The sequence below is a fragment of the Pteropus alecto genome, unplaced genomic scaffold (assembly GCF_000325575.1).
Source record: "Pteropus alecto unplaced genomic scaffold, ASM32557v1 scaffold1566, whole genome shotgun sequence".
NCBI lineage: Eukaryota > Metazoa > Chordata > Mammalia > Chiroptera > Pteropodidae > Pteropus > Pteropus alecto.
Window position 1 is genome coordinate 36,338 of NW_006437816.1, and position 16,586 is coordinate 52,923.

Below are 16,586 nucleotides of genomic sequence, written 5' to 3' on the forward strand. Positions count from 1 at the left end.
GGCCAGGACAAGGAAACAACCAATACATCTTTGATAGATGATTGGGTAAAGAAGATGTGGTCCGTATATACAATGGAAAATTATTCATCCACAAGAAAAGGTGAATTTCAGCCATTTCAGACAACATGGATGGTTTCTGAGATTATCATACAAAGTGAAATAAAAAGAAAAATTAGAAATTAGAACCATATGATTTCATTCATAGTGGGAATTAAATTGAAAGAAACAAACAAGAAAAACAAACAAACTCATGCACGTGGGCAACAGTTTAGTGATTACCAGAGGGAAGAATGAGTAGAGGAGGTAGATTAAGGATAAAAGGAGTCACAGAACAAAATTTAACTTTGAGTGGTGGACACACTTGAAACCTATATAATTTTATTAACCAATGTGACTCCAATAAATTTAATTATAAAATATTAGAATAAGGAACCGTAAAATCCCTAAAACTAAAGGTTAAGTGAAAAGTTCCTTGATTGCTCATGGCAATGATTTTTGGAGATGACACAAAAAGCACAAACAAGAAAAGCAAAAATAAAAGAATGGGATACAGTAAACTAAAAAGGCTTCTACACCAGCAAATAAAACCATCAACAAAATGAAAAGGTAAACAGAAGAAAATTATTTGCTAATCATACGTGATAAAGGGTTAACATTCAAAACATATAAGAACTTGCACAAGTCAATAACAACTAAAACTCCAACTGAAAAATAGGCAAAGGAAATGAACAGAAATTTTGTCAAAGACAAATGGCCATGAGGTCCATGAAAAGATGCTCAATGTCACTAATTAGGGAAATGCAAATCAAAACTGCAATGAGCTATCACCCTGTATTTATTAAAAATGACTATCATCAAATAGACACGAGATAATAAGTATTGACAACGATAGAAAAAGGGACCCATGTGCAGTGTTGGTGGCATTATAAACTGGAACGACCTTTATGGAAAACAGAATGGAGATTCCTCAAAAATAAAACAGAACTACCACATGATACAATAATCCAAGCCTGGATATATATATCACAAAGAAATGAAATCACTATGTCAAAGAGATATCTGCACTACCATGTTCACTGCAACATTATTCACAATAGCCTAAATACAAAAACACCCTATCTAGCAATGTGTGGAGACAGAAAATATTATGTATGTATTTATACACACATGGGAGTATTATTCAACTATAAAGAGAAAACTTTGCCACCTGTAACATGAATAAACCTTGCAGGTATTATGCTAAGTGAAATAAATCAGTTGGTGAAAGACAAATGGAGTAGAATCTTAAGTTATATGTAGACTCTCAAAAGGCCAAACTTAGAGAAAGTAGAATCGTAATTGCTAGTGGCAGGAGACAAGGAAAGAAATGGGAAGATGTTGGTCAAAGAGTAATAACTTCCAGTTAAAACATGACACATTCCCAGTTAATACATTCTGGGGATCTAATATACAGAATGATGACTGTAGTTATGAATACCATGTTATACAACTGAAAGTTAGAGAATAAATCCTAATGTTCTTACCACAATTTAAAATTACATGATAGAGGTATTAACTAACCTATTGTGGTAATTTCACAACATCTGTATCAAATCATCTCATTGTATACCTTAAACTTATGTCATTCATATTTCAACAAAATGAGAGTTTAGCATGCAGAATCTTTTCCCTCTTTTAGAGCTTGCAAAAATAATCGCAATATTGAAATTCTCTGAGATTTTTTGTTTGATTTTTAAGTAACATTCCAGTTTTCTTCCAACCTCCCCAACTACTGGCTATTCTGCCACCTATAATCCCTTACTGCAGCCTTGGCCAACAGTCTTTTCATCTGCTTTCCCTTTATGCCCATGGCTTTACCATTTGCATACTCAGATCCCCACATACTCAGAATAAGACTGTCTGCTGAATATTTTCAATTGGACCAAAGCCCGCTCCTGACACAATCACGAATTTTTTCTTTCTTCCTTGTATACTGGGTTGTCAGATCTTGTTCATTTCTTCTTCTACAACTTCTCAATTATTTGTCCCTTTCTCTTATTCCCATGATCACCATTTAATCTCAGCTCCGTATTGCCTAATTCCTGGGAATGAAAATAGTCTCTTGCTTCTTTCTGCCACTTCCATCAAGAAATAAAGAGCCTAGGAATCCTACTACAAGAAAGAGTTCATGCTAAGTAGGGAAGCATTCCTAAAATATGCAGGAAGACTAATTCTGCTAAAGCATCACCTTGATCATGACATACTTTGTTCAATCAGATAACGTCATCATTTCCTCAATATTGAGCATGCTCTACAATATTAACCCAAGCTAACATAACAGATTTACAGCTATTAGCCAATTTGCAGCTAAATGACAGCCTATTATTTTTCAAACAAAGCTTTTGTGCTTCCTTAGCACTTCTATTTTGGCATATCACATTCAGGAATTTTCTGGGAGGTGAAGTCTCTAAAGTAAAGCTATGCCTATTTAACTGTCATAAATAGGATCGATAACTGCATAAATATTTGCAGGAAGATGGGGGTGATGTCGGGGTTTGGCAACACCAACCAGCTCATATACACAGCCAAATATGCCACAAGTAACTGAATTCTGGCAAAAATGAAAAGAGCTTAAACAAGTGAGAAACTATCATTAACTGCTGAGTTGCACTCATGGTCTGTATTATTCAATGACAATTACTAATTCATAACCTTTAAACATAAAAGAGTTAAATTCAATTTTACACCTTATGCATTTACTAATATATAGTCTGGCCTATGAGTACTGCCTACCTATACTATTTTTATTAACATGAACAATCACTGTTCAACAATGAATTTGACTTATTTAACCCGGTCTAGTTCACTGAAAAAAATAAACTAGGCAAAATAAATTTTTGCACGTCAAAGAAGACCACCTTATTCAGTTACCTCTCCTGGGATAGAACTGTCAGTTCAACCATCAGAATAAAATCATATTCTTTAATGGACTATATTCCAAACAGCTCCCGTGAATGTGATAAAGTAAAGGTGAAAGAATATGGTCTGATTATTTAACTGTAATTGTCAATGTCCTTACAGCCAAAACAGCCTAGACATTGGCTGAATCTAAGGACAAGCAGAATAAACAAGCAAACCAAAAGGCTAAATGAGATGAACCAGCCCTACTGTTACCTGTTAACAAATGCCCTGAAAATAGAATTACCTCAAACTCACTTTATGACTTCCCTTGTTTTAAGGATCACCATCTTGAAAATTAGGACATAGATCATAAAAATTTAAATCATGAGATTCCTAGGAGAATTCAGACTTGAAAAAATTAAAATTTTAAGAATATAAAGAACACTTAGCAAATAAACAAATATGTTTCCATTCCTCAAAACAATAACACCATAAAGTTAATAGACTAGCAATGTTTCATCTATCCTAGCGTATTGAAGTTATATGCTTGGTAATATGAATTGCAATAATCAATTTTTTGATTCTGGTCTCCCAAACATATATTAATGCCTTTTAATATGACTTCACTATAACTTCCTCCCTCCTTAAGTTATACTCGCAAAACAAAAATAATTTATATCATACAAGGCAGACTCTCTCAAGTTGCTAGAAATACTTAAAGAAAAGTGAATTTATAACATGATTTTTTTATAGTGGAAATTAAAATTAGTGAAGAGCTAAATAATAGCAAGCATTTATTTCATAATGGTTAATAATTTTCCAGAGCAGGGTAAAGGAGTAAACTAATTTTTGTTGCTGTTAAATATAAACTTTTTTTGTTTTGTTTTTGTAGAATGGGGTATGTAGAGAAAAAATAAACTAACAGGTGGTAAACTAAAAAACGAGAAATAAACTGGAAAAGCATGAACATATTTAAAGGAAAGAAAACCATAAATATTACAAAATGTTTACATAGTACTATTTATTTTTTCTATATTAGTATGCTGAAAAGTAATGAATTTAAAATATCCACTGGGAAAGAAATTATTAGAAAAAAAATTAAGATCAACCAAGAAACAAAATAGAGAAAACTCAGAACACCCATCCAAAAATAAAGTAAAAAACTGTCTAATGTTAGCACATTTCAAAATGCTTGAACCCTCAAAAGTTTCACAGGTGAATTTTTTTTTTTTTTTGCCCAAGTTATTGGAAAAGATAATACTAACACCATACGAACAATTCTAGATCCCTGGGCTGTGTGTGGACTGGTAGTGGTGCATTACTGTTGGGAACCAGGCCGCACAATCGGAGGTGAGCAGTGAGAGAGTGAGCAAAGCTGCTTCTGTATTTGCAGCAGCTCCCCAGCACTAGCATCACAGCCTCAGCTCTACCTCAGATCACCACGCATTAGATTCTCATAGGAGAGCTCTGATTCCTGGTGCCAAAAAGGCTGGGGACTGAGAAGTATGGGACAAGAAAAACATTCCCGGATATTGGGAGAGAGCTCAATAAGGTACATGGGAGAAATTTTACTGCTATTAGAAAGGTGACTAGAGAAAAGAAATCCAGGGTTGCAGAAGGAGGCTGAGTAAGGGACAAGGGAGACATTTCATATCTGTAGGGAGAGGACTAAGAGAAATCCTAGGGCAGTAGAAAGAGGACTAAGAAGGCTCAGTGAGAAATTCCAAGTCTGCAGAGAGAAGGCTAAGTAAAGAAAAGCTTGAAATTTCATATCTGCAGGGAGATGGCTGAGTTAGGGACTAGGGAGAAATTTTACTGCTGTAGTAGAGGTCTGAATAAAAGATAGGGAGAAATTCTATGTCTGCAAGGAGCTGCTGGGGAAGAGATCAGAACTATCAGAGCAGCCGACACAGGGCTGAGTAAGGACCAAGAGGCAATTTCTAAGGCTTCAGGGTAAGGGCTGACTAAGAAGTACCACCGTAATTTCGTGGGTACGGGGAGAGGCTTAGTAAAGGAATAGTAGCAATTTCCTGACTGCAGTGAGAGGGCTGTAAGGAGGACAGGGAGAAATTCAGAGGATGCAGAGAGAAGGCTGAGTATTCAACAATGAAAAATTCTAGGGCACCACAGAGAAGGCTGAGAAGGCACAGTGAAAAATTCCAAGTCCGCAGGGAGAAGGCTGTGTAATGCACAGACAAAAACTTGGAGGTTTGAAAAGGATTGTAGGTTCGAAGCTAATATGAGGAAAGCTAATATGAGGTTTGAAAAGGATTGTAGGTTCGAAGGTAATATGAGGAAAGAAATTTTAGGGCTACCAGAGTGGGCTAAGTAACATAAAGGTAGAAATCTCATGGCTATACTAAGAGGAATGAATAAGAGAAAGGGAATTCTAGAGATGGAGAGAAAGAGCTGAATAAGGAACAAGAAGAGATGGATTGATGTTGGAAAAAAGAAATCAGGACAAGAAACATAAGAGAAGGCCAAACCTCTAAATTAAAGGTCCCTAAACCCCCAGGCTGCAGACCAGTACCACTACGTGGCCTATTAGGAACAAGGCTGCAAAGTAGGAGGTGAATAGTGGGTAAACCAGCAAAACTTCATCTGTTTTTGCAGCCACTCCCTGGCACTTGCATCACTGCCTCAGCTCCACCTCAGATCATCAGGCATTAGATTCTCATAGGAGCACTGGTCCCTGGTGCCACAAAGGACCACTGTTCTAAACATGAGAAAGGCTTTCACAATTCCTTTTACAAAACCAATAAGTCACCAACACCTAACAAAATAATTCAAACTAATCCCTAACTAATCCCAAATATTGGCAAATGAGATCCAACATTTAAGAGACACACACACACACAGAGACAGAGAGAGAGAGAGACACACACACACAGAGACAGACACAGAGAGAGAGAGAGAGAGAGAGAGAGAGAGAGAGAGAAACAGACAGACAGAGAGAATGAGAATGATTCAAGAAATCAAAGATGGGGCCAAATAGCCTCTATAACAGGCTGAAACAGAAAAACTACGATACTCTCAAAAGATACTTAAAAGCTGAAATTGAACATTAATTTTAACTTAAAATATTCACCCCAACAGAATAATTGTGTAAACATACAGCATCTCAAAACCAATATGCTCCCACGGTGTTCTATAATACATGTAAATAGAAGAATGTTATTACCACTTAAAGAACACCATGTATTAAGCTTAAAGATGAAATACTACATTCTTATAAAAGTCAGAAATAAGACTAAGATACCCTTTAATACTACTGGTTTTAACACTGGATACTGCTAACCAATGTAATTAGGTAAGGTAAAGAAATTTAAGGTTATGTCATAATTTATATGGTGCAGAAAATCCAGAAGACTCAACTGAAAAACTATTACCCTCAGTTCATAAATGCATAGCAATACAAAATTAATATACTTTACAAGTAACAGAACCTATTTCTCTAAAACCTAAGGAATACTGGAAATTACTAACATTTAAAAAATTAAATTTATACCCCCTTTTTGTTAATAATTTGCTTCTGAGATTAATACTTTTGAGTTTTAACTTACTGAATTTTAAATAACTATTAGGATGTACAGTAAATTCATCTTTACCTGTCGTGCGTGCGTGTGTGTGTGTGTGTGTGTGTGTGTGTGTTTTAAACCCCACTGGAATTGATTGGGCTTACATTAATCTGTATTGATCAATTTGGAAAAAAACTGACATCTTTAAAATATTAACTCTTCCAATCGATCACACTATAATTTAGGAATCCTTAAATTTAACATTTGTTAGAAGGGTCTTAGATTGTTATAATAAAGTACTGAATGTTAATATATTAGATACTTTAACAAAGTCAGCAATACAAGTCTAGTGTTAACCCTGTTTAAACTTGTATTAATACTTACTTTAATCTATCCTGCTTTTACCCTTAAAAACACTGTCATTTATAATTTGTTAGATGCCAAAAATTGTGCCGAGGTCTTTGCATAAATTATTTCATACAATGTCTACCCGAATTAGTGGTATATTATCAACACCATTTTCCAATGAAGGAAACTGAACCTTAAAAAGCTAAGAAATGTGCTGAAGGACACAACAGGGACTTCAAATAATTATGTTTCTCATATACATTTTAACTATTTTACCTTTTTAATCCTTTTGTTCACTTATTCTGCACTTTCAATTATTTTATAGTATCTTCTAAGCCTATTTTAAGTTATTTGAACTTCATAAACTGAGTCTGAGCAGTTTTAATGGCTGTAAAGGGAAACAAAAGTCCTAAGAATGAAAGTATTTAGGGTTATCAATGGTTTGTAAAGGATGATACGTGTACACATCAGAAATACAGGAAGAGAAAAATCAGAACTGCTGTCTATACGTATTTTTAAAATTTCGTATGTATTTTAGCTGTCTACATTGCATATATTAAAAGATACATAATAGTTGAACAATATGAGTGAATAAGAAAAACTACAGTTCATTCAACTAATAAAACTTATTTTTTTCATCCCTGATAAACTCTGCTTTCCACTCAAAACACACTCTTTGTTAATCAGTGTGATAAATTCTTTAAACATTACAATACAAAGTAAACACAGAGCAATTATATTTTAAGAGGAAAATGTAAATTCACAGATGTATAAAAAGCTGGTGAAAGTGGAAAAGACTGACTTAAAAACCTTCCAGGAAAACTAATTAATAACTGGGGGTGGTGGGAAAAACCCAAGAACTAGCATGAAAGAACTAGCATTCAAGAACTAGCATGAAAGTTTTTTAAAGGACAATTATGTGAATATTAAGCCTAGCAAAAGATCTCAGAAAACTGATATCCCTGAATAGTCTCCTTATCACGCTGTGCCATTCCAATATGAAAGTACAACTACTGTAATGTGCTATCAAACAATTGTCAGAAAATCATTCCGAAATACATCTCTTGATTATTTTTTATTCAGAGATTAGTACACTGTATATTAAAACTTTTTCATAGTCTAGACTTCAACATAAAATATCCTTATAAAACATTAAATAATATGCCTATGCTTAACATTTTAAAAACCTCACTATTAACACTTCTACTTTCTCTTTATTTGGTTTTCCTCTAACATTTTAATTTAGTTTTAATTATCTCCATCTTAAGAATTAACCACTTTTGTTTCTTATCCATTCATTTAAACTTTTTGTTATCTGACACGACAGTTTAACCTCCCCATTTTTTTCCTAGCCATTAAAAGCTACCTTCAAACAGAAATTTTAAAAGAAAGTTACTGATCAACTTGCCTTGCCTGAAATCAAGTTAAGCATGTTTAAACACCAAGCACAGTAACTGAAAGAATAAAAATAGAAATAATTTCTAAAAATATGTTTAAAAAGATGGTGAAATGAGCTAATTCATTACAATTAACACAAATGAAACAAAGGCCAAATAGAAAGTACAAAATATACATGGCAGCAGATATAAAAGGTTTTTTAAATAGGTAAGATATTAAATGCACCAGTTAAATAATAATCTTATTAGATTATTTTAAAATTATTTAAAAATCAGATTATTTTAAAATTGCTCCTTAAATTTTAAAATTTAAAATTGCTATTTAAAAAGAGATTTTAAAAGCTGTAATAACTTATTTTTTTAAGTTTCTACACTCTTTATAGGAGGTGAACCTAAAGAGCAATACAGGGAAAAAAAAAAAGGAGGCATAAATTAACCAAAATAATTTTTAAATTTTTAAAAAAGTCATGTAGTTACTAGACAAAATAGATTTAAGACAATTAAGAATCATGAAGTTTGAATTGTATTTTTTTAATGTTAAAAGGAAAACACTGTCAGTTAAGAATAGGGCTGAACCTATACATTCAACAATAGAGCTTAACAAATAAATTCATACATTTGAAAACAAGAATAAAAGCCTTCTGAATTATATCATGGTAATAAGAAAAATAATTTGAAAACCACAATACATTTAAACTGAGCAATAACAAAATCCTGATTTCTGTCAAAAATCATGGTATTCACCTATAATTTAAAGGAAAATTTATAGTTTTAAATGCATATACTGTAAAAACAAATTAAATATTAATGAGCCAAGCCTCCAGTACATGCACATATGCATGCATACACACTTAAAAAGGAATGGCAGTTTATTTAAACTCAAATAAATCAGAAAAAAAGATTAATGAGCAGGAAGGATCAATAAAACACTACTTAAAAAGTCTAATCAAATAGGAACAGTGGCTATAGTAAAAGAAAAAGAATCAAAAAAGAAACAAATTAACACTATTAAAGTTGTTTGTAAACTCCTACAAATGTATTAGGTGTAAATTCACATTCTGCTAGAAAATTTTAAATTCTAAAAAAAAAAAAAAGATTCAAGAAAAGCCAAAGATTTAACACCAACAAAGAAACCACTAATAAGTCAACTGTCAAAAATCTACTCACAAAAAGACAAGAGTACAGGTAATTTCACAAATTAATTCTAATTTCCAGTAAACAGCAAATGTCTTTTAATAAACAATCTTTTTTACTAGAATTCTCCCGCCCCCACTCATTATATAATTATATAATCATTATTTAAAAAACTGAAAAAGGAAAATTATAGAATAGTTATGAAGATGTGACTATTAAGCATCCAGGGATTCAAAATTTAAAGTTAGAAAACCTATACATGTAATTCAGCCTATTATTAAAGAAAAAAAATCAACAGATGCAGCCAAAGTATCCTAAAAATTCAACTACTGTTTATGAGAAAAACTTTTAACTGTAAATAAAAAGAAACAAAAAATATTTATGCAAAACAATATTATTATGTCAATATTTAAAGGTAAAATATTGGGAGTACTTTTTAAAAGTACACAGACCATTAGAGAAAAAGATCAAACATTATTACTCAGAGAAAATACTACTATAGACAAAATGAAAAAAAATCAACAATTATAGCAGGACTATATTTCATTTTAATCTTTATAGCAGTACTATGTTTCTAACAGTGCTTCCAATTATCAAAGGAACCATTACTTTACAAACCAATAAAAAGAAACATTCTCAAGTAAAATGACACAGTTATTGTTCAGTTTTTATTTTTTATACACTGGAGTTCTGTATGACTTATTCAGAATTTGAAAAAACACACATCACTCTTATGGCAGGAAGAAAAGTCCTATAACTCTTAACATGAGAGAAAAAAAATACGACCAAAGAAATTCACATTTAGGATGCTCCTCTGGCTCACTTTTCTTTTCAAAGTTGTTCAATGACTGACTTTCTAAAAATACTGCCTTCCTGACAAGTCTTCAAGATCCCTAATTACTTTCAGTGCCATCTTTTTATAAGACAGTGAAACCTACTGTGCAAATTATGATGCTGGCACTTTACTTTTCATATAAGTCACTATTCATTTCTTGCTAAAGGTAAGCAGCCTTTATTCAAAGTTGGAAAACTTACAATAAACAATGACCAGAGTACAATACATTTTTGAGAGAAAGTATCCTATGACTGAACTATAAATCAATCAAACCAGACTCCGAATGCTTTTAAACTTCTCTAAGGGCAATTTTACCTTCAGATATAATGTTTGACATGTATTAGCAAAATGTAGTATCCAATAATGTAACTTATCTGAAGTGATACAAAGTGAACACTTCATGAATACTGCAGGCAGGGATAAATATATCATAACTACTGCCTGGATAACAATCATTCTAGAACCTCATTAACTATAAAATAGATATCCATTCCAAAATGTTAAAATACAAGTAAAAAAATGCATCTCATCATCTATGAATGTGACTATGCATATGATCATAGAAGATGGCACAATCAATACTTGAATAGTTATATAAATTACAAACATTACAAGTCTCAAAAATTGCTATTTACTATGTAACAATTACCAATAGTTTAAACAGGAGTTCTACAAGATATCTATCAAAAGTGATATAGTACAGAATTGGTATAGACAATGAAGACAGATAGTGGAATTAAAACTCTAGCTCCACCATTTAGTTATGATGCTTACATATAATCTCCTGGGGTTTTGGACTTTCATATGAGAAACAGAATTCAAAATAATACTTATCTCAGGGAGTTAACACATGGATTTAAAAGTTTAATATATTAGTAAAGCCTGAGAACAGTGCCAGCACACATTTAAGTGTTTATGATGACTGATGATGATAGAGAAAATTAGATGTTATGGAGGACTATCAAAGGATATAAAAGGCCTACAGAAATGAATAGACGGCAGTACTGTTCTTTAAAAGCCTGTTATCTGTACTTATCTACGTAATTCTGTCTTTACAAAATCTAACAATTTTATGCAAATAAAAAAAAATCCAAGAACTTTCCAAACTGAAAAATATGACCCTAAAATTAAAAAAAAAGGAGCCAAGTAGCTAAAACAATTCTAAAGAGAATATATAATTAGATTAAATAAAAAAATTAGAGCCAAAATAAACTAGAAATACAATTGCACACATTGGAATTTAATATACATCATAAACTGAATTACAACTAGTGGTAAAAGTGTAAACTAGTCAATGAATCCAAGTTAAAAAAAAGTATAAAATTAGATAAATATATAAAAAGTAAACTTTAAAACCTATACTAAAGAAAATCAAGAATGACTTTGTTTTAGGGGAGAACATCTAGGAGACAGGAAAAAAACCACAAGCCATGTATAAAAAGACTAAAAAAATTAACTATTAAGTCCTACTTGACAAAATGTCATGTACAAAGCTGAAGACAACTTAGACAATACCAGTAAAGTAAGAAAAACATGGCAACCCAATATGAAAACGAGTCAAGAATAGGAACAAACAATACTAAAAAAGACACGTAGCCAATAAACAAATACTCCAGAATGAAAGGCTCAACCTCACAAGTAATCTGATCAATGCAGTTAAAACAGCAATTAGAAAGCCTTTAATACCTGAAAGACTAGAAGAAACTGAATTGTTAAATCTTTGGCAAGATACAGAGAAACAGAGGCTCACTGAAAAAAGAAATTGGCAATCCCTAGTAAAGTTGACAACCCATACATGTATTTCAATATCCCAATTTCATTTAGATCAAAAACCCCAAGAGAGAAGAATCATGTGCAAATATGTTCACAGCATGAGTGTTTTTAAATTTCCACCAAGTGAAAATTCTAACTGTACCTATGAATGGATAAACCAGAACATATTTATCACTAGAATATAAGTAATAATAAAGTAGATTAGTAATTTCTCAAACTTTTTCACTTCAGGACTCCTTTATAAATTAAAAATCTGAGACCTTAAAAGAGCTTCTGTTTTCATAAGTTATGCTATTAATATTACCATTACAAAAATTATCTATAGTCAAGGACCATGCTATACAAAAGGTCTAACTTTTTCTGACCCTGACCCATGGGAAACAATAAATTTTACATCGTGGCTCAATATAGAGACAAAACATTTGTGAGTTTGTGCATTAATTTACTCATTTTAAATAAATCATTAATATTAAAATGAGTATTAAAATATTTTCAAAATTATTTTTTGCAAATCTCAAGGTCTACCTTAAAAAACAGTTGGATCCCCCAATCTGCTTCCTCATACAACTTTTGAAACATCAGATATCAACTGTATACGTTTATGAGCATGAGAGTAAAAAAGGTAAATAAACATTTAGTATTATTTAGATTAACAATTTCTCCTCATAGACACACTGAAAAGTAATCAGAGATCCCCAGGGATTCCTGTACCATATTTTAAGACCCACTGATCTAGATGCACATGTAACATGGTAAAGTTAAAACACAAACAGATTGGGATACACATACCTAAGGCCACTGTTTACTCTTCTAGGAAAAACAAAAGACAATTGGGATGAAATGTGAGAAACTCTTTAACTAGATCTGCAGGATTTCATTTCTTTAGCTAAAAACAGGTATGATACGAATATGAAATAAAATGTTATAATTCAATCTGTCATATCTAGGAGATAATTGCTTTCCAGTAATTTTGGAACATTTTTAATTTAAGTTGATAATATATTAAAGTTAATTGTTACTATATTTTTAAAAAGATGTCAAGACTCCTCAGATTCTTTGATATGTACCTCTCCTTAATATTCCTCTCTCAATGAAGCAAAATATAATCTAGTAACTGTTCTTTGCTACACTGTATAAAGACCTATATTTTATAAATTGTTGCTTTTAAAAATAACTTGTCTACATTAATATTTTGTACTTAACCATTTTATTTATTTTCATATTAAGGTGACACTGGTTAACGAAATTCAGTAAGTTTCAGGTGTACAATTTAGCAGTAAGGCATATATGTATATTGCACTGTCTTTACCGCTCAGTACTTAACCATTTCTGATGGAAATGCTTTAACATTAAACACTTACCTGTCTTCTTAATTATACACTTACACTACTTTAATCTTGAATATTCACTGTTTCTGCACTGGAACATCTACTGCTGTTGCTCTGTGCAGCATACAAGTCTATCTTCTTTAGACCTCTTGTCTGTTTTTCCCATCTGTCAAAATACAAGTAACTACATTTCACAACTAGATTGTATTAATAATTTACTCTAGTCTGTATTCTGCAATCCAACTTCTCAAATTTTTCTAACCATGGCCATTCACAATAAACATTAGACTCTCTCTCATGTAACAGCACTGCTTGACCTGTTGCAGGCCAGGAAAATTAAAGACTTGTTTCTTGTATTATAAAATACTAGAAAACAAGTGCTCCACGTTTTTTTGTTGGGTTGGGTTTTTTTTGTTTTTGGGGGGTTTTTTTTGGACTTTATGCAGAGAGGACATTCATGTACTAAAGAAAACACAAGTTTTAAAGCTTCGCTTAGGAAAGAGTAATAAAAAAATTATTTACATAGTATTATTTCCACCAGGGGAAATGGAAATGTTTGCATAAAGCCATCTGAAGGCCATTGTATTTTTAGAATTACTCTTCTAACCTACATTTCAAACCTTCTTCTGAAATCACCCCTGTAATTTTCAACGGTTTTGTTCACTATAGTACTTACAATACTTCTAAGCAAAAGTTTATTTTGTGTGAGAATTTACGATACAAAAAAGTAGTGAAGAAGAGATGAATCATTCAAAAAGTAGCAACAATATCGATAACTTTCTACTAAAAAAATACTTATTACTTCTCAACTTTGAAACTTTTCGATAACATGGTTGGAAGTAGAACTGCTAAATGAACATGAAGCATAGCTCAGGTGTTTCATCATTCAGCTACTTTCACAATCTACCTTTACTAGCCGAATTTCTACTACTCCCCTAAGCTCCACCAACCGTGCTATACTGTTAACTGTAAGAAACTTCAGAATATAGCTGCCCTTTCTCCACTCGAACCTCAATCTAACGAAGTCACACCCATCTTTCAATAATTTTCCCAAATTGTGACATACTTGAAGAACCGTTTAACCTTTCCTGGTACTGTAAATGCTATAAAAGTCAAGCAGTGAATTCGCAGTATGTGCATTTTAAGAACCACTTCCATCCTTGTTAGCCCACAACATAGATCACAATTGGCCTACGAGTTCACCAGCAAAGTTGAACAGTATGCAATCTTTTCTAATGCAACTATTCCTTAAGAGTTTTTAAATAAGAGAAAATTGACGTAGCACCGGGGTTCTTAAAATGGTAAGTCATGCATAATATTTTGTTATAGTTCAAAGAAGAAAAATATACTTAAAAGAAAACCAATTTTCCACCTTTTATTCAGTAAGTAATGTAAAGTGATCATAAATCTAAACACAGCTTTTCAATAAAGTTTTTGAATGAAGAAGTGTCTATTCCTCTGCTTTCAAACTTACAAAATAAACTTTTCCCCTCTATTGAACAAAAGCGGTGATAACTTTCGCTATCAAATTTTTATTATTTAGATAGAGAAGGGGGTGTTGGAAAACTGAAGGGAACACCCCCTAACAGCCACGTACTAGTTAAAAAAAATTTTTTTTTATTAAGAGTCTCAACTGCCTTGGTGAACCTAGGTGCTTAGCCTGCCATACTATCTATCAACTCCACTGGTATACAAGGTCCGTGAAAACGCAGGACATCAGGAGCAGTACAGTAGCTCAGAACACAGTGGAAACTGCGAGTCGCTGCCCCACAGTGCTTAGAGCGTATTATGATGGCGAGAGCAATTGCCACCCTTAGGGAGCGAGCACTATCCCTACGCGCGCACGCGCTGCTGGGCATCCTGGGTCCGTCACCGGAGCCGCCATCACCGCCAATGGCTCTCCAAACTCCCCTTGAGATAAAGAGAAATATTCTCTTCCAACACCGCCTTCAAGATGGCGGCTCCGCATCCCGACAACCCCTTCCAAGCAGTCCCCTGAAGCAGGCACCAAGCCGCCGCCATCTTGTCCCCCTTTCCTCCCCCCTTCGCTAATATTTACATAACAAAAATCTGCCAGGCAGGCCTAAGGCCTTCACCTCACTCCTGAAGTCTTTGCCTGCTTGGCAGGCTTTACCCAAGTGCGGCGCCGACTCGGGGCCCTTCGGATGCCTCCGCAGCCACTGGCTGAACCTTCCCCAACCCCGCCCGTTTAGGGAACGCGGCTCCGCTGCCGGTAAAGGCAGCCGACCTCCTCCCAGGGCCTAAGGCCTCCTAGGGGCCTCCTCGGCGCCATCTACCACGCCACTCTAATTAGGGCGGAAGGGCGTCTCGCAGACCCGGACCAGGCCGCCTCTAGTTGCGGCACTGGTACAGACTCACCAGACCCGACTGCCGGTGGTCGGCGACGGTGGCGGGTGCTGCAGGCCGGTCTTTCTCTGGAGCACTGGGCCGGGCTCCGACTGCCGGGGCGGGCAGAGGGAGGGAGGAGGGGCCGAGCTCGGAGCTGACAAAAAGCGGCCCAGCTCCCCGGCACGGGCCCGCCGTCAGCACGTCACGTCACCGCCCGGGAGAGAGACCCAGGAAAATGTGGAAGTGTAGATGGGCCCCACAGCCAGGTGGGTCCCCCTGCACCTCCTGTCGGCGGTGCCCCCGCCCGCGACTGGGGAAGCTAATTGCCTCGCTCCGAGAGGGTTTCCGGCGACCGGAATCTCTCTTAGAACGTTCTTTCCTCCTTCGCGCTCCCGCCCGCTGCTGCGGCCGTCCACGCGTAACAGAGCACTGGATGCGGAGGGCCTCCCTCTGGGCTCGAGGCCCCTCTCGGGTTCCACGCGCCGCCGCCGCCGCCGCCGCCGCCGCGGCCCTCGCGGCTGTAAAGCCCACTCAGAGTCAGGTACGACCAGGTGTCCCTACTTCCCTTGTGCTGCGCCGGTTCCTGGGCCCTCTCCGAAGACCTACCGCATTTCCACGCCGCTACTGGCATTGCAGTTTGCTCCGGTTGTTCAGACGGCCTCAGACGGCCTCAGACCGCCTTCCGCCCACCCCAATCCCTAGCCCGCAGTAAATGTTTTCTTCATTTCAGTAGATTGAGAAGATAAAATTAGCAACCCCTGCTTTCACACACACACACACAAAAACAACAACAAAACAAAAACAAAACTTTTAAGTAAAATGAAAATACCTTGCCACTTTAAACTGGCATGTGCGCTAAAGGAAGCGTATAAAACTGATACCAGAGTAACAAACCGTTAAAGAAATTAGAACCTGATTTGAATGTGGAAAACGACAATATTGCGGAAGTGCTCTTCCATGCTTCAATGAAAGACGACTTTACTGTACTTAAATTTCATGTAGCTTCTATTTCTGGATTTGCAAA

General features: G+C 34.9%; 1 protein-coding gene across 9 annotated transcripts in view; it reads right to left on the reverse strand.

The window, feature by feature from the left end:
* LOC102891856 (zinc finger X-chromosomal protein) overlaps positions 1-16,277 on the reverse strand; it is a 50,760-nt gene extending 34,483 nt beyond the window's left edge. For 2 of the 9 annotated variants that reach the window (XM_015591779.2, XM_015591776.2), the window contains exons 1-2: positions 15,593-15,911; positions 13,271-13,379 (exon numbers count right to left, since the gene is read on the reverse strand). The gene's annotated coding sequence lies outside the window, so the exon portion shown is untranslated. Of the gene's footprint in view, positions 1-13,246; positions 13,380-15,592; positions 15,914-16,168 lie in introns of those variants that run through there. The other 7 variants (XM_006914934.3, XM_015591774.2, XM_025048973.1 and 4 more) reach the window with 5 other exon arrangements.
* Positions 16,278-16,586: the final 309 nt, after the last annotated feature.